General features: G+C 41.6%; 1 protein-coding gene across 1 annotated transcript in view; it reads left to right on the forward strand.

Moving 5' to 3' along the window:
• The window catches only part of LOC139760814 (probable 3',5'-cyclic phosphodiesterase pde-5), a 459357-nt gene that overhangs the window by 417463 nt on the left and 14542 nt on the right, over positions 1-27352 (forward strand). The window contains exon 19 of the transcript XR_011715413.1: positions 10572-10690. The gene's annotated coding sequence lies outside the window, so the exon portion shown is untranslated. The remainder of the gene's footprint in view (positions 1-10571; positions 10691-27352) is intronic.

Genomic DNA, 27352 nt, shown 5'->3' on the forward strand with positions numbered 1-27352 from the left:
GTAACATAAGGGTAAGAGAGATGTGTGGAAATAAAAAGAGTGTGGTTGAGAGAGCAGAAGAGGGTGTTTTGAAATGGTTTGGGCACATGGAGAGAATGAGTGAGGAAAGATTGACCAAGAGGATATATGTGTCGGAGGTGGAGGGAACGAGGAGAAGTGGGAGACCAAATTGGAGGTGGAAAGATGGAGTGAAAAAGATTTTGTGTGATCGGGGCCTGAACATGCAGGAGGGTGAAAGGAGGGCAAGGAATAGAGTGAATTGGATCGATGTGGTATACCAGGGTTGACGTGTTGTCAGTGGATTGAATCAGGGCATGTGAAGCGTCTGGGGTAAACCATGGAAAGCTGTGTAGTTATGTATATTTGCGTGTGTGGACGTATGTATATGCATGTGTAAGGGGGTGGGTTGGGCCATTTCTTTCATCTGTTTCCTTGTGCTACCTCGCAAACGCGGGAGACAGCGACAAAGCAAAAAAAAAAATATATATATATATATATATATATATATACATGTATATATATATATATATATATATATATATATATATATATATATATATATATATATATATATATGAAACCATCTTGCAAGGCTCCTTAATATTACAATACATAAACATCATACTGATAAACTGCAAAAAGATGCTCAGTCACGAGGGACTTTATTCACGCTGAACAGTTACTTTGTTCTTAGTATTGATATAAGATGGTAGGACTCTTAGGTAAGCTGAAACTAATATCTGGAGAAATGGTTAATGATGAAAACACTTTACTTTCTGTGGGTTTTTTCTTTACTGTTTACACAGAGTAGCTTTGGGGTAATATTTAGAACAGGGATACTTTAGTGTGACTTAGGGAGAACATTTCCTGGAGAGCAACATTTTCAGTGGTGTGATTACGAGAGTTGGGTAGTGTTTGGACATGATGATAAGGGGGGTTGGAGAAGTAAGATTAATGTGCATGATAAATTCATTTACTTCTTAGTACCTAGATCAAACAGTAGCAGTTTGCTTCTTAATGCCCAAATTGGACTTAACTTGAATTATATGGGCCTTACATCATTGAATTTTCTTCCTCTCAAATGCCATGACTGGCTTTTGATGTGAACATTACATAGCTATCTTGGTTGGATGATGGAAGATTATTAGCTGAAAGGTCAAGGAGATGTGTCCATCCCTGATGTGGTGCATCTTATTGCATGTAAGGTGACTGCACAGCATTTAGGGATAAAGATGATTTAGAAAGTGCATTACTGTGTTTAAATCTGTAATTATCAATATGAATACTGATATATAAGTGATATAAAAGTGAAATATTAACCATATGGAAAATAGAAAGTGTTTTGTTTTCAGAAATGACAAAGATGTGTACAGCATGGATTGTGCAACATGTCAGGCATGCAGTGTATGCAAAAATATATATTTTTCAAAACATTTTTTTTTATGGTGTAGGAAATCCTTTTGATGCTTACCATGGTTTGTTTCCAAAAAATAGTTTGAAAATATTAGCAGTTTTTCATAAAAATGTGAGAAATTATTTTATTTACACACCCACAGAAGATGCATAATTATTTACTCTTTTTATGTAAAACCATGAGCAAAATCGTACTAGATGATTTATTTAGATAAAGTCACACAAACAAAAATGGCACATAGTTTTTAATATATTTTGATTTATAGTTACTTTGGCATATGATAGGATATCAAGGAAAAGGAAAATTATTTTTTTTTAAACAAGATTAATGGGGCTGATTTAAGGAAGGAGGGTAATAAAGTGATGGGAAAGTGGGAGTGTTATGGGACAATTGGGGGATTAAGGATGATGTAAAATATACATAAGTCTTCGATCAAGTAGTTGGATGATTTGTTGATATATATATAATGTTTATATCCCACTTGTTAAAGGTTGTCTTCATAAATTTTTGAAGTTATGATAATTGTGAGTGAGCAGTGCATGATTATATACACATTTCTGAATCCTGTTGCAGTTTTTTTTTATTGAATAATTGTATTTTGTCATCCTCAAAAGTATTAAAAACTAAAGGCATTTCAGTGCCATTTGTGCATCGGATCAGCTGTGATGATTATATTGCAAAAAAAATGTATTTGTATTGTATTATACTTTGTCGCTGTCTCCCGCGTTTGCGAGGTAGCGCAAGGAAACAGACGAAAGAAATGGCCCAACCCCCCCCCCATACACATGTATATACATACGTCCACACACACAAATATACATACCTACACAGCTTTCCATGGTTTACCCCAGATGCTTCACATGCCTTGATTCAATCCACTGACAGCACGGCAACCCCGGTATACCACATCGCTCCAATTCACTCTATTCCTTGCCCTCCTTTCACCCTCCTACATGTTCAAGCCCCGATCACACAAAATCTTTTTCACTCCATCTTTCCACCTCCAATTTGGTCTCCCTCTTCTCCTCGTTCCCTCCACCTCCGACACATATATCCTCTTGGTCAATCTTTCCTCACTCATTCTCTCCATGTGCCCAAACCACTTCAAAACACCCTCTTCTGCTCTCTCAACCATGCTCTTTTTATTTCCACACATCTCTCTTACCCTTACGTTACTCACTCGATCAAACCACCTCACACCACACATTGTCCTCAAACATCTCATTTCCAGCACATCCATCCTCCTGCTCACATATTCTTATGTAGAACTATATGTTAGAAGCTACCACTTAGTCATGTTTATTTTCTCATGTGTTCATTGTTATATAAAATCAAAATATTTTGCAAGGATCATCAATGTTACCATATAAAAAAAACATAAGGTAAATGATTCAGCAACATACCTCCACAAGGAACATAATACAGAGAGATCACAAATTACTCTGCAAGTAAAAACTCACATTTGGCAAGGCTTTATCATTAGCACTGAAAAGGAATGAGTGCAATTTCTTCAAGGATTCTCTTGCTCCAAAGGAGTTATTCATTTCCCTGCTCCTGTATGGAGTGCAATCCTGAAGTTATGGGAGACTCGTTAAAGGGTCCTGGGTTGCATAATGAAAAACATTCATGTTCTTATTTTTATTTTTTCATTGCCTTAAGTGTTTTAGTAGAGTTAGACACCAACAAACATTTTCACTTGCATGTTACCACTCTCTAGCTCTTGTGTATGAAGTGCTGTGTTAACACCAGAGCCTGCCATGCATATACAAGGCCCTCAGGCTATTCCATGGTTTACCGTAACTGCTTCATATGCCCTCATCTATCCCACTGACAGCAGTTCATTCAATTCCCTGCAGCCTCACACCCTCCTGTATGTTCAGGGCCTAGTGCTCCAAGGTCTCCTTCACTATTTATCTATCGATCTATCTATATCTCTGATGCCCATTCCCTCTGGGAACTCCCTCAACAGGTGGGCCATGGCAAAAGAGTATTCATAACTGGTAACTCCAGTGCCATTGATTCTACTTAATGGTCCTACCTAATGTTCCTACCTAATACACCTACTTATTGTCCCTTCCATTTTGCCAAAAGGCAGGGCTAGAGCTCAGTGCTCATTGCTAAAAAATTTAAGCAGTATTGTGAATGAGTTGTCATTAAATGTTTTCAAGTGTTATGTGGGGCAAGGAGATATTTTATGTTTGTGGACAGAATGTCATCAGTTCACATGTGAGTAAGGCAGAAAGAAAAGACAGCTATCTGGTTCAGAGTAGTGGAATTTGCAATCACTCCATTTTTTTAACTACTCTTTGGACTCCCTTTCCTTCCTTCTCCCACTGATTCTGACACACACATCTCCTAGTCAGTTTTTCTTTGCATTTAGTTCATGAACATTTTCAGCATACCTTGGTCATCTTCTCAAAAAGATAATGCTTACTGCCACAGGGAAGGATCTTCAATCTATTGGGGTTTGGGGCCATGGAGATATCACAATTGCTCTTTGCTTATGACACTGCTTTGGTGGCAAACTCTCTGAGAAACAGCAGAAGTGGTCTCTGAGTTTGGAAGTTGTGTGAAGGAAGAAAATTAAGAGTTGATGGTGATAAGATTAAGGTTATTAAGGTTTGCGATGGTTGTACAGAGGAGGGTGGATGAGTTAGAAATAAATGTTTGAGGACCATATGTGGTGTGAGTTAGTTTGATCAAGTAAGTAAAGAAAAGGTAAGATAGATGTGATAATTGGAGTGTGGTCAAGAGACCTGAAGAGGGTGTATTGTAATGGTTTGGACAATGGAGAAAATGAGTGAAGAAAGGTTGACAAAAAGGATATATTAGTCAGAAAAGGAAGGAACAAGGAGTATGAGAGGACCGAATTGGAGATGGAAGAATGGATTGAAAATTATTTTAGAGTAATCGAGACCTGCTCGAGTGTAAAAGGCACGTATAAGATAGAGTGAATTGGATTGATGTGGTATACTGAGGTTGACATGTCAGTTGATTGTACCAGTGCATGTAAAGCATCCAAGGTAAACCATTGAACGGTCCACTGGGCTTGGCTGTGAATAGGGAGCCATTTCTGTGCATTACACATGTCAGTTTGAGAATGGATATGAGTGGATGTATTTTTTGAAATGGCTATCAGGTATGAAAGAAAAAGTTTAGCAGTGGAGAGAAACAGGTTGGTTAGAATATGAGTTTGAATGGAGAAAACCTAGATAAAATGGATTCATTCAGATATCTAAAAGTGGATATGGCAGCAAATGAAACCATGGGAACTGAAGTGAGCTATAGGATGTGCAAGGGGGATAAGGCTCTAGATGCATTGAGGAGTTGTGGAAAGATGCAAAGATGGATATGTGTGGTACAGAAGTACCATTAGTGTTGTATAATTGTTAGGCATGGACCCTTGATCAAAAAGTATGGGAGAGGTTGAATGTGTTGGAAATCATATGTTTGAGGACAATATGTAGTGTGATGAGGGTTATTCAAATAAGAAAGGATAAGAGATGTGATAATAAGAAGAGAGCTGAAATGGTTTAGACACATGAACAGGATGAATGAGGAGAGGGTATATATGTTGGAAGTGGAGGAAAAAATGAAACTAGAGAGAAGATACAAGAAAGGAACAAAAAATGCTTTATGTGATGGGGACCTTAAACAGGCAAGAGGGTGAGATGTGAAGTAGCATAATGTGGTATACAGAGGGCAATGTGTGCTGAACTAGGGTATATGAAGCATTCTGAAAAAAACAAAAATTAGATAGGTCTGTAAGGTTTGATTGTAGATAGAGGGGCCCTAGTTTCAGTGCATCATTTGTTCCAGGGTGGTACCTTGCAGCAGAAGGTGCAGAGACTGAAGATGAGAGTTGAGATAAGTGAGTATCGGTAAACTTTAGGGACAACAAAAAGATGTTAGGAAGGGGGTTAATGGTGTGAAGAGAACATAAGGACAAATAGCATCAGTGAAGGGAACATATAGGGAATTGGTAGCAGGCAGAGATGAGGTGATATGGAGATAGAGGGATGATTTTTAAGGACTGTTGAAAAGGTTCAGAGATAGGGTGGCAGATATGGGGTGTTTTAGAGGTGAAGGTATGCAAAATTAGTGTCATGGCAAGTGGTTATGTGAAAAGAGAAGAGGTTATAACAGCCTTGCTTGAGATGAAATGTGGATGGGATTGCAGCTGAATTTTTGAAGAAAGGGTGTGAATGTTTTTGTTTGGTTAGATAGGATTTCCAGTGTGATCATACGTGGCTCATGGATAAGTGCCGTAGGATTGATGGAATTCCTGTATAGAGCCAAAATGAATGTTTGCTTTACAGAGGTATTAAGTTTTTTTTAGTGTACCTAATAAGTTGTATGAGAGGATGATGACTGAGAAGGTTCTGGCATGCACAGTTCATCAGATTAGGGAGGAGAAATGAGGTTTCAAGATTGGAAGAGGATGTTTAGATCTGTCTTTGCTTTGAAAAATGTGGAATATGGATGAGAATGCTTAGAGGACTAGAAGAATTTGTGCATAGTACCTACTGATCTGGAGAAAGTATACGATAAGAGTTGAAAGAGATGCTTTGTGGGAGGTGTTATGAATGTATGGTGCAGGAGGAAAGTTTCTAGAGGCTGTGAGGAATATTTATTGAGACAGTAAGGTATTTGTGCAAATAGAAAGAGGGAAGTTTTGCCTGTGACTTTTTTATGCAATGTCATCATGGCTGTTCTATCTTTTTATGGATGGGATGGAAAGAAGTGCATGCCTGCATTCTTTTGGGAATGTGGAGTCCTAGAGGATGAGTCGATTATCTACCAAAGACATGACACATGATAGATTTGATTGAGAAACTGCATAAGCTGGTTTCTTAATTTAGGAGTGTGTGTGTGAAAAGATAAAGTTAAGTATATTATACTTAATCGCCATCTCCTGCATTAGCGAGGTAGCGCAAGGAAATAGATGAAAGAATGGCCCAACCTTCCCACATACACATGCATATACATAAATGCACACCTATATATTTCAACGTATGTATACATATACATACACAGACATATACATATATATACACATGTACATATTCATACTTGCTGCCTTCATCCATTCCCATTGCCACACTGCCACACATGAAATAGCATCAATCCCCCCCCCCTGTAAGGTAGCACTAGGAAAAGACAAAAAAGGCCATATCGTTCACATTCAGTCTCTAGCTGTCATGTGTAATGCTTCGACCCACAGCTCCCTTTCCACACCCAGGCCCCACAAAACTTTCCGTGGTTTACCCCAGACGCTTCACATGCCCTAGCTCAATCCATTGACAGCACGTTGACCCCAGTATACCACATCCTTCCAATTCACCCTATTCCTTGCATGCCTTACACACTCATGGATGTTCAGGCCCTGATCACTCAAAATCTTTTTCACTCCATCCTTCCACCTCCAGTTAGGTCTCCTGCCTCTCCTCGTTCCCTCTACCTCTGATATATATCCTCTTTGTCAATCTTTCCATGTGACCAAGCCATTTCAACACACCCTCGTCAGCTCTCTCAACCACACTCTTTTTATTACCACTCGTCTCTTACACTTTCATTACTTACTTGATCAAACCACCTCACACCACATATTGTCCTCAAACATTTCATTTCAATCCATCCACCCTCTTCCGTGCAACCCTATCTATAACCCATGCCTTACAACCATAAAACATTGTTGGCACCACTATTCCTTCAAAAATACCCATTTTTGATCTCCAAGATATCATTCTCACCTTCCACTCACCTTCCACACATTCTTCAGTGCTCCCAGAACCTTCACCCCTCCCCTGCCCTGTGACTCAGTTCCACTTCCATGGCTCCATTCGCTGCGAATTCCACTCTCAGATATCTAAAACACTTCACTTCCTCCAGTTTTTCTCCATTCAAACTTACCTCTCAGTTAACTTGTCCCTCAACCCTACTGAACCTAATAATCTTGCTCATATTCACATTTACTCTCAGCTTTCTTCTTTAACACACTTCACCAGCTTCTGCAGTTTCTCATCTGAATCAGTCACCAGCACTGTATCATCAGCGAACAACAACTGACTCACTTCCCATGCCCTCTCATCAACAACAGACTGCATACTTGCCCCTCTCTCCAAAACTCTTGCATTCACCTCCCTAACCACCCCATCCATAAACAAATAAAACAACCATGGAGACATCACGCACCCCTGCAGCAAACCGACATTCACTGGGAACCAATCACTTTCTTCTCTTCTTGTACCCATGCCTTACATCCTTGGTAAAAACTTTTCACTGCTTGTAGCAGCCTTCTTCCCACACCATATACTCAATAATTTCCACAAAGCATCTCTATCAACCCTATCATATGCCTTCTCCAGATCCACAAATGCTACATACAGATCCATCTGTTTTTCTAAGTATTTTTCCCATACATTCTTCAAAGCATACATTCTTCAAAGCAAACACCTGATCCACACATCCTCTACCACTTCTGAAACCACACTACTCTTCCCCAGTCTGATGCTCTGTACATGCCTTTACCCTCTCAATGAATACCCTTCCATATAATTTCCCAGGAATACTCAACAAAGTTATACCTCTGTAATTTGAACATTCACCTTTATCTCCTTTGCCTTTGTACAATGGCACTATGCATGCATTCTGCCAATCCTCAGGCACTTCACCATGAACCATGAAAAAAAGTAAGGTTTTCAATTTTTGTGGTTGACAGAGAGAGTGCGAGTTTCAATGGAAAGAACTAGAAGGAAAGAGTGTTCTAGATATAAAAGAGAGGACATGGCAGCAGATAGAATCATGGGAGCTGAAGTAAGCCATAGATTGGGTGAAGAGGTGAAAGTAGGTGATGCAATGAGAAATATATGGGAAAAAAGGTTACTGTGAAAACAAAAATGGAAATGCATAATGGTATGGCATTTCCATTTGTGTTGTGTGGATATGAGGCTTGGACCTTAGATGACAAAGAATGGAAGAAGGTGTTGGAAATGAATTGTTTGACAATATGTGGGATTAGAAGAGTTGATCAAATAAGAAATGATGGGGTAAGTAGTAAGAGAAGTATGTATGCAAGAGCTGAAGAGATTGTGCTGAAAAGGTTTAGACATGAAGAGGAAGACTGAAAGAGTACATGTTAGAAGTGGATGGAACAAGATGAAGGGGGAATCCAAGGAGGTGGAAGGTTGGAGTGAAAGATTATTCAAGGGTTCAGAGCCTGAACATGCAGATGGATGTGAGGTATGCGAGGTATATATTGAATTGCAGGGATTCGGTATACAGGGTACAATTTGCCATTAGTGGAATGAACCAGGATGGAAAGATGCTTTAAGGGTTGAGGGCCTGAACATGCAGGAGGATGTGAGGTGTGCAAGGGATAGATCGAATTGGAGCGATGCAGTATACAGGGGACAGCTAGGGTGTGTGACTGTGGATGGTGCATTTGGTTTCTGTGCAGTAAACATGACCGCTAAGGAATGGATGTAAGCAAATGAGGCTATTTCTTTATCAATTTCTAGCACTTCTTCACTAATGCAGGAAATGGCAAACATGTATAAAAAGATATATATATATATATATATATATATATATATATATATATATATTTATATATATATATATATATATACATATTTTTTTTTTATTATACTTTGTCGCTGTCTCCCGCGTTTGCGAGGTAGCGCAAGGAAACAGACGAAAGAAATGGCCCAACCCCCCCCCCATACACATGTATATACATACATCCACACACGCAAATATACATACCTACACAGCTTTCCATGGTTTACCCCAGACGCTTCACATGCCTTGATTCAATCCACTGACAGCACGTCAACCCCGGTATACCACATCGCTCCAATTCACTCTATTCCTTGCCCTCCTTTCACCCTCCTGCATGTTCAGGCCACGATATATATGTGTGTGTGCATGCGTGTGTGTGTGTTCACAAAGAAAATGCCTGATGGCCAACCTCAGAGCCAGCTGCCTTGCCAACATCATGCACTTTTTTCTCATCAAAAACACTTAAATTCTACAATAGGGTTATTCAATACAGTTCTTTTTCCAACCATGTTTATTTTCTTCGTGCGTGAACTCCCATTACCTTAGGCAAACATTAACAAGAAGGTCTTTTTGTATGCAGATGACCTCACAGTTACAACACTTTGACACCACAGTAGCAACATCAAACATGCAGCATTGCATTATGCTAAACAGTTGGAAAAGTAGCACACAAAGAACAGAAAGTCTGTATCTCAACAGAAGTCCTCAATCATAATTTAACTCCAGAGAGATATGAATCCACTTCACACCCTTCAGCCACCTTCAGTAGATAGTCTCTCCCACTGGACAAAAAAAAAAAAAAAACACCAAATATTCGAAGCATCACACATGATGCACACCGTATTCACTTGTTACACCAATAGCATCATAAAAGTACCACATACACACTAAATTCCTTGAATGGACAGTCTCTTCCATTAAAACAAAACATCAACCATTCTGGGCATCACATATGACACCCACAACGTTCATTTTCCACTCCAGTAACATCATAAATGCATTACATAAGTGAAAGGCCCTTAGAACACTAAATGGCACCAGATTTGGACAAGAACAAGAATCTCTTAATTTCCTATACAAACTATTGATCTGCTTCTTTAAACTGTGCCTTGCATGCTTGGTCATCCACCCTTTCAATACCAGATAGAACAGAGCTGCAGACCACACAAAATAGTGCCTTCTGAACAATTGCTGGTTGCCTAGCGACCAAAACACTCAACTCCTTCACAGTGAAACAAAAATCCTCCCAATACTCAGTTCAGTAGCGTAAGACTCCTCCCACCCAAACCATCCCATAGCTAACCCCCACCCCCAACAAATTGACCATTGATAAAAAACATATACACTGATATAACCCAACAAGCACCAAACAGCCAACCTTGCAAATAATTCGGAAAATCTGACCCACCATACCTACACCCATCAGAAACCACACTTCCCAGACATACACAAGTCATGCTCTCATGCTTACACTGTGGGCATTACCCATCACTTCAAAACCATGAGCACCATTTCAACATATCAAAAGATGGTTCATGCCATTGATGCACCTACCTTGAGAATTTATTGCTCAATTTTCCTGCACTATCTGCAGATAGACGTACACTCTTCACGACCTTTATGACCTGTGGTCTTTACTGGTGGATGTAGCCAGCTTTCTGAGTGCTGCAGGAGACTCAAAGGAAAGAAGGGACTCCAGGTCAGGAAGGTGAGGTAAGAAATATGTATATATGTATGTCATTGGGGGTATGGGAGAAAGAATACTACCCACATATTCCCTGCATGTCTTATAAGGCAAGGAATGGGATGGGAGCGGTGGGCTTGAAATCCTCCCCTCCTGTTTTACTTTTCCAAAAGAAGGAATAGAAGGAGGGCCAGTGAGGATTTTTCCCTCTAAGGGTCAGTCATCTGTTCTTGATGCAACCTCATTCATGTGGGAAATGGCAAATATGTATGAAAAAAGAAAAGTAATTTTTTCATACTTGATTACAGTTTTCAAGTTAGCATGGTAGCACCAGGAAACAGATGAAAAAAGGCATATCCACTCATGCACACACATTTTTTATTTTTATTCATACTTGATTGCTGCTTCCCATTTCAGCGAGGTAACGCCAAGAGACAGACAAAAAAAGACACATCCACTCACATACACATATACACACATGCATGCACATATATGTATATATATATATGTATATATATATATATATATATATATATATATATATATATATATATATATATATTATTATTATTATTATTATACTTTGTCGCTGTCTCCCGCGTTTGCGAGGTAGCGCAAGGAAACAGACGAAAGAAATGGCCCAACCCCCCCCATACACATGTATATACATACGTCCACACACGCAAATATACATACCTACACAGTTTTCCATGGTTTACCCCAGACGCTTCACATGCCCTGCTTCAATCCACTGACAGCACGTCAACCCCGGTATACCACATCGCTCCAATTCACTCTATTCCTTGCCCTCCTTTCACCCTCCTGCATGTTCAGGCCCCGATCACACAAAATCTTTCTCACTCCATCATTCCACCTCCAATTTGGTCTCCCTCTTCTCCTTGTTCCCTCCACCTCCGACACATATATCCCTTGGTCAATCTTTCCTCACTCATCCTCTCCATGTGCCCAAACCACTTCAAAACACCCTCTTCTGCTCTCTCAACCACGCTCTTTTTATTTCCACACATCTCTCTTACCCTTACATTACTTACTCGATCAAACCACCTCACACCACACATTGTCCTCAAACATCTCATTTCCAGTACATCCACCCTCCTGCGCACAACTCTATCCATAGCCCACGCCTCACAACCATACAACATTGTTGGAACCACTATTCCCTCAAACATACCCATTTTTGCTTTCTGAGATAATGTTCTCGACTTCCACACATTCTTCAAGGCTCCCAGGATTTTTGTCCCCTCCCCCACCCTATGATTCACTTCCGCTTCCATATATATATATATATTTTTTTTTTTTTTTATACCTCGTCGCTGTCTCCCGCGGTTGCGAGGTAGCGCAAGGAAACAGACGAAAGAAATGGCCCAACCCCCCCCCATAGACATGTACATACACACGTCCACACACGCAAATATACATACCTACACAGCTTTCCATGGTTTACCCCGGACGCTTCACATGCCTTGATTCAATCCACTGACAGCACGTCAACCCCTGTATACCACATCGCTCCAATTCACTCTATTCCTTGCCCTCCTTTCACCCTCCTGCATGTTCAGGCCCCGATCACACAAAATCCTTTTCACTCCATCTTTCCACCTCCAATTTGGTCTCCCTCTTCTCCTTGTTCCCTCCACCTCCGACACATATATCCTCTTGGTCAATCTTTCCTCACTCATTCTCTCCATGTGCCCAAACCATTTCAAAACACCCTCTTCTGCTCTTTCAACCACGCTCTTTTTATTTCCACACATCTCTCTTACCCTTACGTTACTTACTCGATCAAACCACCTCACACCACACATTGTCCTCAAACATCTCATTTCCAGCACATCCATCCTCCTGCGCACAACTCTATCCATAGCCCACGCCTCGCAACCATACAACATTGTTGGAACCACTATTATTTCAAACATACCCATTTTTGCTTTCCGAGATAATGTTCTCGACTTCCACACATTTTTCAAGGCTCCCAAAATTTTCGCCCCCTCCCCCACCCTATGATCCACTTCCGCTTCCATGGTTCCATCCGCTGACAGATCCACTCCCAGATATCTAAAACACTTCACTTCCTCCAGTTTTTCTCCATTCAAACTCACCTCCCAATTGACTTGACCCTCAACCCTACTGTACCTAATAACCTTGCTCTTATTCACATATATATATATATATATATATATATAGGGTGGGGAGGGGGCGAAAATTCTGGGGGCCTTGAAGAATGTGTGGAAGTCGAGAACATTATCTCGGAAAGCAAAAATGGGTATGTTTGAAATAATAGTGGTTCCAACAATGTTGTATGGTTGCGAGGCGTGGGCTATGGATAGAGTTGTGCGCAGGAGGATGGATGTGCTGGAAATGAGATGTTTGAGGACAATGTGTGGTGTGAGGTGGTTTGATCGAGTAAGTAACGTAAGGGTAAGAGAGATGTGTGGAAATAAAAAGAGCGTGGTTGAGAGAGCAGAAGAGGGTGTTTTGAAATGGTTTGGGCACATGGAGAGGATGAGTGAGGAAAGATTGACCAAGAGGATATATGTGTCGGAGGTGGAGGGAACGAGGAGAAGAGGGAGACCAAATTGGAGGTGGAAAGATGGAGTGAAAAAGATTTTGTGTGATCGGGGCCTGAACATGCAGGAGGGTGAAAGTAGGGCAAGGAATAGAGTGAATTGGAGCGATGTGGTATACAGGGGTTGACGTGCTGTCAGTGGATTGAATCAAGGCATGTGAGGCGTCTGGGGTAAACCATGGAAAGCTGTGTAGGTATGTATATTTGCGTGTGTGGACGTGTGTATGTACATGTGTATGGGGGGGGGTTGGGCCATTTCTTTCGTCTGTTTCCTTGCGCTACCTCGCAAACGCGGGAGACAGCGACAAAGTATAAAAAAAAAAAAAAAAAAATATATATATATATATATTTTTTTTCCGCTGTCTCCCGCGTTTGCGAGGTAGCGCAAGGAAACAGACAAAAGAAATGGCCCAACCCACCCCCATACACATGCATATACATACACGTCCACACACGCAAATATACATACCTACACAGCTTTCCATGGTTTGCCCCAGACGCTTCACATGCCCTGATTCAATCCACTGACAGCACGTCAACCCCGGTATACCACATCGATCCAATTCACTCTATTCCTTGCCCTCCTTTCACCCTCCTGCATGTTCAGGCCCCGATCACACAAAATCTTTTTCACTCCATCTTTCCACCTCCAATTTGGTCTCCCACTTCTCCTCGTTCCCTCCACCTCCGACACATATATCCTCTTGGTCAATCTTTCCTCACTCATTCTCTCCATGTGCCCAAACCATTTTAAAACACCCTCTTCTGCTCTCTCAACCACGCTCTTTTTATTTCCACATATCTCTCTTACCCTTACATTACTTACTCGATCAAACCACCTCACACCACACATTGTCCTCAAACATCTCATTTCCAGCACATCCATCCTCCTGCGCACAACTCTATCCATAGCCCACGCCTCGCAACCATACAACATTGTTGGAACCACTATTCCTTCAAACATACCCATTTTTGCTTTCCGAGATAATGTTCTCGACTTCCACACATTCTTCAAGGCTCCCAGGATTTTCGCCCCTCCCCCACCCTATGATCCACTTCCGCTTCCATGGTTCCATCCACTGCCAGATCCAGTCCCAGATATCTAAAACACTTTACTTCCTCCAGTTTTTCTCCATTCAAACTTACCTCCTAATTGACTTGACCCTCAACCCTACTGTACCTAATTACCTTGTTCTTATTCACATTTACTCTTAACTTTCTTCTTTCACACACTTTACCAAACTCAGTCACCAGCTTCTGCAGTTTCTCACATGAATCAGGTACCAGCGCTGTATCATCAGCGAACAACAACTGACTCACTTCCCAAGCTCTCTCATCCCCATATATACATATATATATATAGCATGCCTGTCTCTTGCACAAGGGGTCCCAGGTTCGATCCTGGCTGATGGAGCTTTGTATGTTCTATGAAGGTGCGCGTTCATATACACTTTATTCGTATTCATATAACTCCGCGTTGTACAGTCAGGTTCGGTAAAACGCTTTCAGCTGGCTATGTGTTCTGTTCGGAAACAACCTATAGACCCCGTTGCTCACCATAGTGAGACGAAGGGTATTCAAGTACTTAGTATTTCGAATAGTTGTTTCCTATTATACAGTCCCTTAGCCTAGCGGTTAGCATGCCTGCCTCTTGCACAAGGGGTCCCAGGTTCGATCCTGGCTGATGGAGCTTTATATATATATATATATATATATATATATATATATATATATATATATATATATATATTTTTTTTTTCTTTTTTTTTGCTTTGTCGCTGTCTCCTGCGTTTGCGAGGTAGCGCAAGGAAAAAGACGAAAGAAATGGCCCAACCCACCCCCATACACATGTATATACATACGTCCACACACGCAAATATACATACCTACACAGCTTTCCATGGTTTACCCCAGATGCTTCACATGCCCTGATTCAATCCACTGACAGCACGTCAACCCCGGTATACCACATAGATCCAATTCACTCTATCCCTTGCCCTCCTTTCACCCTCCTGCATGTTCAGGCCCTGATCACACAAAATCTTTTTCACTCCATCTTTCCACCATATATATTTTATTTTATTTTTATTTTGCTTTGTCGCTGTCTCCCGCGTTTGCGAGGTAGCGCAAGGAAACAGACGAAAGAAATGGCCCAACCCAACCCCATACACATGTATATACACACACGCAAATATACATACCTATACATCTCAATGTACACATATATATACACACACAGACACATACATATATACCCATGCACACAATTCACACTGTCTGCCTTTATTCATTCCCATCGCCACCTCGCCACACATGGAATACCATCCCCCTCCCCCCTCATGTGTGCGAGGTAGCGCTAGGAAAAGACAACAAAGGCCTCATTCTTTCGCACTCAGTCTCTAGCTGTCATGCAATAATGCCTGAAACCACAGCTCCCTTTCCACATCCAGGCCCCACACAGCTTTCCATGGTTTACCCCAGATGCGTCACATGCCCTGATTCACTCCACTGACAGCACGTCAACCCCGATATACCACATCGATCCAATTCACTCTATTCCTTGCCCGCCTTTCACCCTCCTGCATGTTCAGGCCCCGATCACTCAAAATCTTTTTCACTCCATCTTTCCACCTCCAATTTGGTCTCCCACTTCTCCTCGTTCCCTCCACCTCTGACACGTATATCCTCTTGGTCAATCTTTCCTCACTCATTCTCTCCATGTGCCCAAACCATTTCAAAACACCCTCCTCTGCTCTCTCAACCACACTCTTTTTATTTCCACACATCTCTGTTACCCTTACATTACTTACTCGATCAAACCACCTCACACCACACATTGTCCTCAAACATCTCATTTCCAGCACATCAACCCTCCTGCGCACAACTCTATCCATAGCCCACGCCTCGCAACCATACAACATTGTTGGAACCACTATTCCTTCAAACATACCCATTTTTGCTTTCTGAGATAATGTTCTCGACTTCCACACATTCTTCAAGGCTCATAGGATTTTCGCCCCCTCCCCCACCCTATGATTCACTTCCGCTTCCATGGTTCCATCCGCTGCCAGATCCACTCCCAGATATCTAAAACACTTTACTTCCTCCAGTTTTCTCTATTCAAACTTACCTCCCAATTGACTTGACCCTCAACCCTACTGTACCTAATAACCTTGCTCTTATTCACATTTACTCTTAACTTTCTTCTTTCACACGCTTTACCAAACTCAGTCACCAGCTTCTGCAGTTTCTCACATGAATCAGCCACCAGTGCTGTATCATCAGCGAACAACAACTGACTCACTTTCCAAGCTCTCTCATCCACAACAGACTTCATTCTTGCCCCTCTTTCCAAAACTCTTGCATTCACCTCCCTAACAACCCCATCCATAAACAAAATTAAACAACCATGGAGACATCACACACCCTTGCCGCAAACCTACATTCACTGAGAACCAATCACTTTCCTCTCTTCCTACACGTACACATGCCTTACATCCTTGATAAAAACTTTTCACTGCTTCTAACAACTTGCCACCCACACCATATATTCTTAATACCTTCCACAGAGCATCTCTATCAACTCTATCATATGCCTTCTCCAGATCCATAAATGCTACATACAAATCCATTTGCTTTTCTAAGTATTTCTCACATACATTCTTCAAAGCAAACACCTGATCCACACATCCTCTACCACTTCTGAAACCACACAGCTCTTCCCCAATCTGATGCTCTGTACATGCCTTCACCCTCTCAGTCAATACCCTCCCATATAATTTACCAGGAATACGCAACAAACTTATACCTTTGTAATTTGAGCACTCAATCTTATCCCCTTTGCCTTTGTACAATGGCACTCTGCACGCATTCTGCCAATCCTCAGGCACCTAACCATGAGTCATACATACATTAAATAACCTTACCAACCAGTCAACAATACAGTCACCCCCTTTTTTAATAAATTCCACTGCAATACCATCCAAACCTGCTGCCTTGCCGGCTTTCATCTTCCGCAAAGCTTTTACTACCTCTTCTCTGTTTACCAAATCATTTTCTCCAACCCTCTCACTTTGCACACCACCTCGACCAAGATACCCTATATCTGCCACTCTATCATCAAACACATTCAACAAACCTTCAAAATACTCACTCCATCTCCTTCTCACATCACCACTACTTGTTATCACCACCCCATTAGCGCCCTTCACTGAAGTTCCCATTTGCTCCCTTGTCTTACGCACTTTATTTACCTCCTTCCAGAACATCTTTTTATTCCTAAAATTTAATGATACTCTCTCACCCCAACTCTCATTTGCCCTCTTTTTCACCTCTTGCACCTTTCTCTTGACCTCCTGTCTCTTTCTTTTATACATCTCCCACTCAATTGCATTTTTTCCCTGCAAAAATCGTCCAAATGCCTCTCTCTTCTCTTTCACTAATAATCTTACTTCTTCATCCCACCACTCACTACCCTTTCTAATCAACCCACCTCCCACGCTTATCATGCCACAAGCATCTTTTGCGCAATCCATCACTGATTCCCTAAATACATCCCATTCCTCCCCCACTCCCCTTACTTCCATTGTTCTCACCTTATTCCATTCTGTACTCAGTCTCTCCTGGTACTTCCTCACACAAGTCTCCTTCCCAAGCTCACTTGCTCTCACCACCCTCTTCACCCCAACATTCACTCTTCTTTTCTGAAAACCCATACAAATCTTCACCTTAGCCTCCACAAGATAATGATCAGACATCCCTCCAGTTGCACCTCTCAGCACATTTACATCCAAAAGTCTCTCTTTCGCGCGCCTGTCAATTTACACGTAATCCAATAACGCTCTCTGGCCATCTCTCCTACTTGCATACGTTTGTTTTTTTTGTGCTTTGTCGCTGTCTCCCGCGTTTGCAAGGTAGCGCAAGGAAACAGACGAAAGAAATGGCCCAACCCACCCCGATACACATGTATATACATACACGTCCACACACACAAATATACATACCTACACAGCTTTCCATGGTTTACCCCAGAAGCTTCACATGCCCTGATTCAATCCACTGACAGCACATCAACCCCGGTATACCACATCGATCCAATTCACTCTATTTCTTGCCCTCCTTTCACCCTCCTGCATGTTCAAGCCCCAATCACACAAAATCTTTTTCACTCCATCTTTCCACCTCCAATTTGGTCTCCCACTTCTCCTCGTTCCCTCCACCTCCGACACATATATCCTCTTGGTCAATCTTTCCTCACTCATTCTCTCCATGTGCCCAAACCATATCAAAACACCCTCTTCTGCTCTCTCAACCACGCTCTTTTTATTTCCACACATCTCTCTTACCCTTATGTTACTTACTCAATCAAACCACCTCACACCACACATTGTCCTCAAACATCTCATTTCCAGCACATCCACCCTCCTGTGCACAACTCTATCCATAGCCCACGCCTCGCAACCATACAACATTGCTGGAACCACTATTCCTTCAAACATACCCATTTTTGCTTTCCGAGATAATGTTCTCGACTTCCACACATTCTTCAAGGCTCCCAGGATTTTCGCCCCCTCCCCACCCTATGATTGTACTTTGTGTAATGAAGAAAATTGAGAAACATCATAAGCCAATATTTCTGTTTCATGATAAAAGAAGTGGACCAGGCAGTGTGATGCAGTGGTTAAATTGATGAAAACTACTATTGTTGTTTGTGTAAATAAATTATACATTTCCCTTTTCCATATCCAAAGGTTGAACCATTATGTGACATTCATTTTTTTTCATTTCTTTTCAAGCTAGAAGTTTCAGTTTTCTAAATTATTTCTTACATTTTTCATATGTATGTATATGTATATGTGTGTATGTGTATATATGTGCGTATGTATGTATATATATATATATATATATATATATATATATATATATATATATATATATATATATATATATATGCATATATATGTGTATTATCCCTTGGGATAGGGGTGAAAGAATACTTCCCACGCATCCCTCGCGTGTCGTAGAAGGCGACTAGAGGGGACGGGAGCGGGGGGGCCAGAAATCCTCCCCTCGTATTTTTTAACTTTCTAAAATGGTTAACTTACATACGTATACTTATGTATATCTCGCTTTTTAAACCAGGTATTCCCAATCACCAGTCCTTTTTCAGCACATAAATCTACAAGCTCTTCACCATTTCCATTTACAACACTGAAAACCCTATGTATACCAATTATTCCCTCAACTGCCACATTACTCACCTTTGCATTCAAATCACCTATCACTATAACCCGGTCGCGTGCATTAAAACCACTAACACACTCATTCAGCTGCTCCCAAAACACTTGCCTCTCATGACCTTTCTTCTCATGCCCAGGTGCATATGCACCAATAATCACCCATCTGTCTCTATCAACTTTCAGTTTTACCCATATTAATCGAGAATTTACTTTCTTACACACACATACATATGCGAGGAGTGCTCATCCTCCTCGAAGGCTCAGATTGGGGTGTCTAAATATGTGTGGATGTAACCAAGATGGGAAAAAAGGAGAGATAGGTAGTATGTTTAAGGAAAGGAACCTGTTTTGGCTCTGAGTGAAACGAAGCTCAAGGGTAAAGGAGAAGAGTGGTTTGGGAATGTTTTGGAAGTAAAGTCAGGGGTTGGTGAGAGGATAAGAGCAAAGGAGGGAGTAGCACTACTCCTGAAACAGGAGTTGTGGGAGTATTTGATAGAGTGTAAGAAAGTAAACTAGATTGATATGGGTAAAACTGAAAAGTGGATGGAGAGAGATGGGTGATTATTGGTGCCTATGCATCTGGACATGAGAAGGAAGATCATGAGAGGCAAGTGTTTTGGGAGCAGCTGAGTGAGTGTGTTAGCAGTTTTGATGCACAATACCGGGTTATAGTGATGAGTGATTTGAATGCAAAGATGAGTAATGTGGCAGTTGAGGGAATGATTAGTGTACATGGGGTGTTCAGTGTTGTAAATGGAATGAAGAGCTTGTAGATTTGTGTGCTGAAAAACTACTGGTGATCAGGAATACCTGGTTTAAAAAGAGAGGTATACATAAGTATACGTGTATACATAAGTATACGTATATAAGTAGGAGAGATGGCCAGAGAGCGTTATTGGATTAAGTGTTAATTGATAGGCGCGTGAAAGAGAGACTTTTGGTTATTGATGTGCTGAAAGGTGCAACTGGAGGGATGTCTGATCATTATCTTGTGGAGGCGAAGGTGAAGATTTGCAGAGGTTCTCAGAAAAGAAGAGAAAATGTTGGGATGAAGAGAGTGGTGAAAGTAAGTGAGCTTGGGAAGGAGACTTGTTTAAGGAAGTACCAGGAGAGACTGAGTGCAGAATGGAAAAAGGTGAGAGCAAAGGATGTAAGGGGAGTGGGGGAGGAATGAGATGTATTTAGGGAAGCAGTGATGGCTTGCGCAAAAGATGCTTGTGGCATGAGAAGCGTGGGAGGTGGGCAGATTAGAAAGGGTAGTGAGTGGTGGGATGAAGTAAGATTATTAGTGAAAGAGCAGAGAGAGGCATTTGGATGATTTTTGTAGAGAAATAGTGCAAATGACAGGGAGATGTATTAAAGAAAGAGGCAGGAGGTCAAGAGAAAGGTGAAAAAGAGGGCAAATGAGAGTTAGGGTGAGACAGTATCATTAAATTTTAAGGAGAATAAAAAGATGTTTTGGAAGGAGGTAAATAAAGTGCATAAGACAAGAGAACAAATGGGAACATCAGTGGAGGGGGCTAATGGGGAGTTCATAACAAGTCATGGTAATGTGAGAAGGAGATGGAGTGAGTACTTTAAAGGTTTAGTGAATGTGTTAGATGATAGAGTGGGAGATATAGGGTGTCTAGGTGGTGTGCGAAGTGAGAGGGTTAGGGAGAATGGTTTGATAAATAGAGAAGAGGTATTGAAAGCTAGCGAGGCGGCGGGTTTGGATGGTATTGCATTGGAATTTATTAAAAAAGGGGGTGACTGTGTTGTTAACTGGTTGGTGAGGATATTCACTGTATGTATGGCTCATGGTGCAGTGCCTGAGGATTGGCGGAATGGATGCATAGTGCCATTGTACAAAGGTAGAGGGGATAAAGGTTAGTGTTCAAATTACAGAGGTATAAGTTTGTTGAGTATTCCTGGGCAATTATATGGGAGGGTATTGACTGAGGGTGAAGGTATGTACAGAGCATCAGATTGGGAAAGAGCAGTGTTGTTTTAGAAGTGGTAGAGGATGTGTGGATCAGGTGTTTCCTTTGAAAAATGTATGTGAGAAATTCTTAGAAAAGCAAATGGATTTGTATGTAGCATTTATGGATCTGGAAAAGGCATATGATAGAGTTGATAGAGATGCTCTGTGGAAGGTATTAAGAGTATATGGTGTGGGAGGTAAGTTGCTAGAAGCAGTGAAAAGTTTTTACCGAGGATGTAAGGCATGTGTATGAGTAGGAAGAGAGGAAAGTGATCAGTTCTCAGTGAATGTCGGTTTGTGGCAGGGGTGTGTGATGTCTCCTTGGTTGTTTAATTTGTTTATGGATGGGGTTGTTAGGGAGGTGAATGGAAGAGTTTTGGAAAGAGGGGCAAGTTTGCAGTCTGTTTTGGATGAGAGAGCTTGGGAAGTGAGTCAGTTGTTGTTCGCTGATGATACAGCACTAGTGGCTGATTTGTGTGAGAAACTGCAGAAGCTGGTGACTGAGTTTGGTAAAGTGTGTGGAAGAAGAAAGTTGAGAGTAAATGTGAATAAGAGCAAGGTTATTAGGTACAGTAGGGGTGAGGGTCAAGTCAATTGGGAGGTAAGTTTGAATGGAGAAAAACTAGAGGAAGTGAAGTGTTTTAGAAATCTGGGTTTGGATTTGGCAGCGGATAGAACCATGGAAGCAGAAGCGAGTTACAGGGTGGGGGAGGGGGCGAAGGTCCTGGGAGTATTGAAAAATGTGTGGAAGGCGAGAACTATCTCGGAAAGCAAAAATGGGTATGTTTGAAGGAATAGTGATTCCAACAATGTCATATGGTTATGAGGCGTGGGCTATAGATAGGGTTGTGTGGAGGAGGGTGGATGTGTTGGAAATGAGGTGTTTGAGGACAATATGTGGTGTGAAAAGGCCCCAATCACTCAAAACCTTTTTCACTCCATCTTTCCAATTCCAGTGTGGTCTCCCACTTTTCCTCATTCCCTCCACCTCTGACACATATATCCTCTTGGTCAATCTTTTTTCACTCATTCTCTCCATGTGACCAAACCATTTCAGAACCCCCTCTTCTGCTCTCTCAACCACACTTTTTTTATTACCACACATCTCTCTTACCCTATTATTACTTACTCGACCAAACCACCTCACACCACCTATTGTCTTCAGACATCTCATTCCAGCGCATCCACCCTCCTCTGCATAACTCTATCCATAGCCCACGTCTCGCAACCATATAACATTGTTGGGACCACTATTCCTTCAAACATACCCATTTTTGCTTTCCGAGATAATGTTCTCAACTTCCACACATTCGTCAACGCTCCCAGAACTTTCGCCCCCTCCCCCACCCTATGATTCACTTCCGCTTCCATGGTTCCATCCACTGCCAAATCCACTCCCAGATATCTAAATCATTTCACTTCCTCCAGTTATTCTCCATTCAAACTTACCTCCCAATTGACTTGTCCCTCAACCCTACTGTACCTAATAACCTTGCTCTTATTCACATTTACTCTCAGCTTTCTTCTTTCACACACTTTACCAAACTCAGTCACCAGCTTCTGCTGTTTCTCATAAGAATCAGCCACCAGCTTCTGCAGTTTCTCACACGAATCAGCCACCAGTGCTGTATCATCAGTGAACAACAACTGACTCTATTCCCAAACTCTCTCATCCACAACAGACTGCACACTTGCTCCTCTTTCCAAAACTGTTCCATTCATCTCCCTAACAACCCCATCCATAAACAAATTAAACAACCATGGAGACATCACACACCCCTTCTGCAAACCTACATTCACTGAGAATCAATCACTTTCGTCTCTATCTACATGTATGCATGCCTTACATCCTGGATAAAAACTTTTCACTGCTTCTAACAACTTGCCTCCCACACCATATATTCTTAATACCTTCCACAGAGCATCTCTATCAACTCTATCATATGTCTTCTCCAGATCCATAAATGCTACATACAAATCCATTTGCTTTTCTAAGTATTTCTCACATACATTCTTCAAAGCAAACAAATGATCCACACATCCTCTACTACTTCTTAAACTACACTCCTCTGCCCCAATCTGATGCTCTGTACATGCCTTCACCCTCTCAATCAATACCCTCCCATATAATTTACCAGGAATACTCAACAAACTTATACCTCTGTAATTTGAGCACCCACTTTTATCCCTTTTGCCTTTGTACAATGGCACTATGCAAGCATTCTGCCAATCCTCAGGCACCTCATCATGAGTCATACATATATTAAATATCCTTACCAACCAGTCAACAATACAGTCACCCCCTTTTTTAATAAATGCCACTGCAATACCATCCAAACCCACTGCCCTGCTTGCTTTCTTCTTCCGCAAAGCTTTTACTACCTCTTCTCTGTTTACCAAATCATTTTCCCTAATGCTGTCACTTTGCACACCACCTCGACCAAAACACTCTATCATCAAACACATTCAACAAACCTTCAAAATACTCACTCCCATCTCCTTCTCACATCACCACTACTTATTATCACCTCCTCATTAGCCCCCTTCACTGAAGTTCCCATTTATTTCCTTGTCTTACCCATTTTATTTACCTCTTTCTGAAACATCTTTTTATTCTCCCTAAAATTTAATGATACTCTTTCACCCCAACTCTCAGTCGCCCTCTTTTTCACCTTTTGCACCTTTCTCTTGACCTCCTGCCTCTTTCTTTTATGCATCTCCCATTCATTTGTATTATTTCCCTGCAAAAATTGTCCAAGTGCCTCTCTCTTCTCTTTCACTAATAATCTTACTTCTTCATCCCACCACTCACTACCCTTTCTAATCTGCCCACCTCCCATGCTTCTCATGCCACAAGCATCTTTTGCGCAAGCCATCGCTGCTTCCCTAAATATATCCCATTCCTCCCCCACTCCCCTTATGTTGTTTGTTCTCACCTTTTTCCATTCTGTACTCAGTCTCTTCTGGTACCTCCTTAAACAAGTCTCCTTCCCAAGCTCACTTACTCTCTCCACTCTTTTCACCCCAACATTCTCTCTTCTTTTCTGAAAACCTCTACAAATCTTCACCTTCGCCTTCATAAGATAATGATCAGACATCCCTCCAGTTGCACCTCTCAGTACATTAACATCCAAAAGTCTCTCTTTCGCTCGCCTATCAATTAACACGTAATCCAATAACGCTCTCTGGCCATGTCTCCTACTCACATACATATACTTATGTATATCTCTCTTTTTAAACCAGGTATTCCCAATCACCAGTCCTTTTTCAGCACATAAATCTACAAGCTCTTCACTATTTCCATTTACAACACTGAACACCCCATGTACACCAATTATTCCCTCAACTGCCACATTATTCACCTCTGCATTCAAATCACCCATCACTATAACCCGGTCGTGTGCATCAAAACTACTAACACACTCACTCAGCTGCACCCAAAACACTTGCCTTTCATGATCTTTCTTCTCGTGCCTAGGTGCATATGTACCAATAATCACCCATCTCTCTCTCCATCCACTTTCAGTTTTACCCATATCAATCTAGAGTTTACTTTCTTATACTCTATCACATATTCCCACCATGCCTGTTTCAGGTGTAGTGCTACTCCCTCCCTTGCTCTTGTCCTCTCACTAACCCCTGACTTTACTCCCAAGACATTTCCAAACCACTCTTCCCCTTTACCCTTGAGCTTCGTTTCACTCAGACCCAAAACATCCAGGTTCCTTTCCTCAAACATACTGCCTATCTCTCCTTTTTTCTCATCTTGCTTACATCCACACACATTTAGACACCCCAGTCTAAGCCTTCGAGGAGGATGAGCACTCCCTGTGTGACTCCTTCTTCTGTTTCCCCTTTTAGAAAGTTAAAATACAAGGAGGGGAGGGTTTCCAGCCCCCCACTCCTGTCCCCTTTAGTCGCCTTCAACGACACATGAGGAATGCGTGGGAAGTATTCTTTCTCCCGTATCCCCAGGGGATATGTTCACTGTTTCCTGCACTAGTGAGGTAGTGTTAAGAACAGAGGACTGAGCCTTAGAGGGAATATCCTCACTTAGCCTCCTTCTCTGTTCCTGCTTTTGGAAAATTAAAGTCAGAATGAGAGGATTTCCAGCCTCCTGCTCCCTCCTCTTTTACTCGCCTTCTATGGTACACACGGAATATGTGGGAAGTATTCTTTCTCCCTTATCCCCAGGGATATATATATATTTATTCATTTATTTTTTTATTTATTTTGCTCTGTCGCTGTCTCCCGCATTAGCGAGGTAGCGCAAGGAAACAGACGAAAGAATGGCCCAACCCACCCCACATACACATGTATATACATACACGTCCACACACGCAAATATACATACCTATACAACTCAATGTATACATACATATACACACACAGACATGTACATATATAAACGTACATAATTCATACTGTCTGCCTTTATTCATTTCCATCGCCACCTCGCCACAAATGGAATAACAACCCCTTCCCCCCTCATGTGAGCAAGGTAGCGCTAGGAAAAGACAACAAAGGCCCCATTCGTTCACACTCAGTCTCTAGCTGTCATGTAATGCACCGAAACCACAGCTCCCTTTCCACATCCAGGCCCCACAGAACTTTCCATGGTTTACCCCAGATGCTTCACATGCCCTGGTTCAATCCATTGACAGCACGTCGACCCTGGTATACCACATCGTTCCAATTCACTCTATTCCTTGCACGCCTTTCACCCTCCTGCATGTTCAGGCCCCAGTCACTCAAAATCTTTTTCACTCCATCTTTCCAAAAACCTCCAATTTGGTCTCCCACTTCTCCTCGTTCCCTCCACCTCTGACACATATATCCTCTTGTTCAATCTTTCCTCACTCATTCTCTCCATGTGACCAAACCATTTCAAAACACCCTCTTCTGGTCTCTCAACCACACTCTCTTTATTACCACACATCTCTCTTACCCTATTATTACTTACTCGATCAAACCACCTCACATTGTCCTCAAACATCTCATTTCCAACACATCTACCCTCCTCTACACAACTCTATCTATAGCCCATGCCTCGCAACCATATAACATTGTTGGAACCACTATTCCTTCAAACATACCCGTTTTTGCTTTCTGAGATAATGTTCTTGACTCCCACACATTCTTCAACGCTCCCAGAACTTTCGCCCCCTCCCCCACCCTATGATTCACTTCTGCTTCCATGGTTCCATGCGCTGACATATCCACTCCCAGATATCTAAAACACTTCACTTCCTCCAGTTTTTCTCCATTCAAACTTACCTCCCAATTGACTTGTCCCTCAACCCTACTGTACCTAATAACCTTGCTCTTATTCACATTTACTCTCAGCTTTCTTCTTTCACACACTTTACCAAACTCAGTCACCAGCTTCTGCAGTTTCTCACACGAATCAGCCACCAGCGCTGTATCATCAGTGAACAACAACTGACTCTCTTCCCAAGCTCTCTCATCCACAACAGACTGCATACTTGCCCCTCTTTCCAAAACTCTTGCATTCTTTTCCCTAGCAACCCCATCCATAAACAAATTAAACAACCATGGAGACATCACACACCCCTGCCGCAAACCAACATTTACTTAGAACCAATCACTTTCCTCTCTTCCTACATGTACACATGCCTTACATCCTGGATAAAAACTTTTCACTGCTTCTAACAACTTGCCTCCTACACCATATATTCGTAATACCTTCCACAGAGCATCTCTATCAACTCTATCATATGCCTTCTCCAGATCCATAAATGCTACATACAAATCCATTTGCTTTTCTAAGTATTTCTCACATACATTCTTCAAAGCAAACACCTGATCCACACATCCTCTACCACTTCTGAACCACACTGCTCTTCCCCAATCTGATGCTTTGTACAAGCCATCACCTTCT

The sequence above is a fragment of the Panulirus ornatus genome, chromosome 3, assembly GCF_036320965.1.
Source record: "Panulirus ornatus isolate Po-2019 chromosome 3, ASM3632096v1, whole genome shotgun sequence".
NCBI classification, from domain to species: domain Eukaryota; kingdom Metazoa; phylum Arthropoda; class Malacostraca; order Decapoda; family Palinuridae; genus Panulirus; species Panulirus ornatus.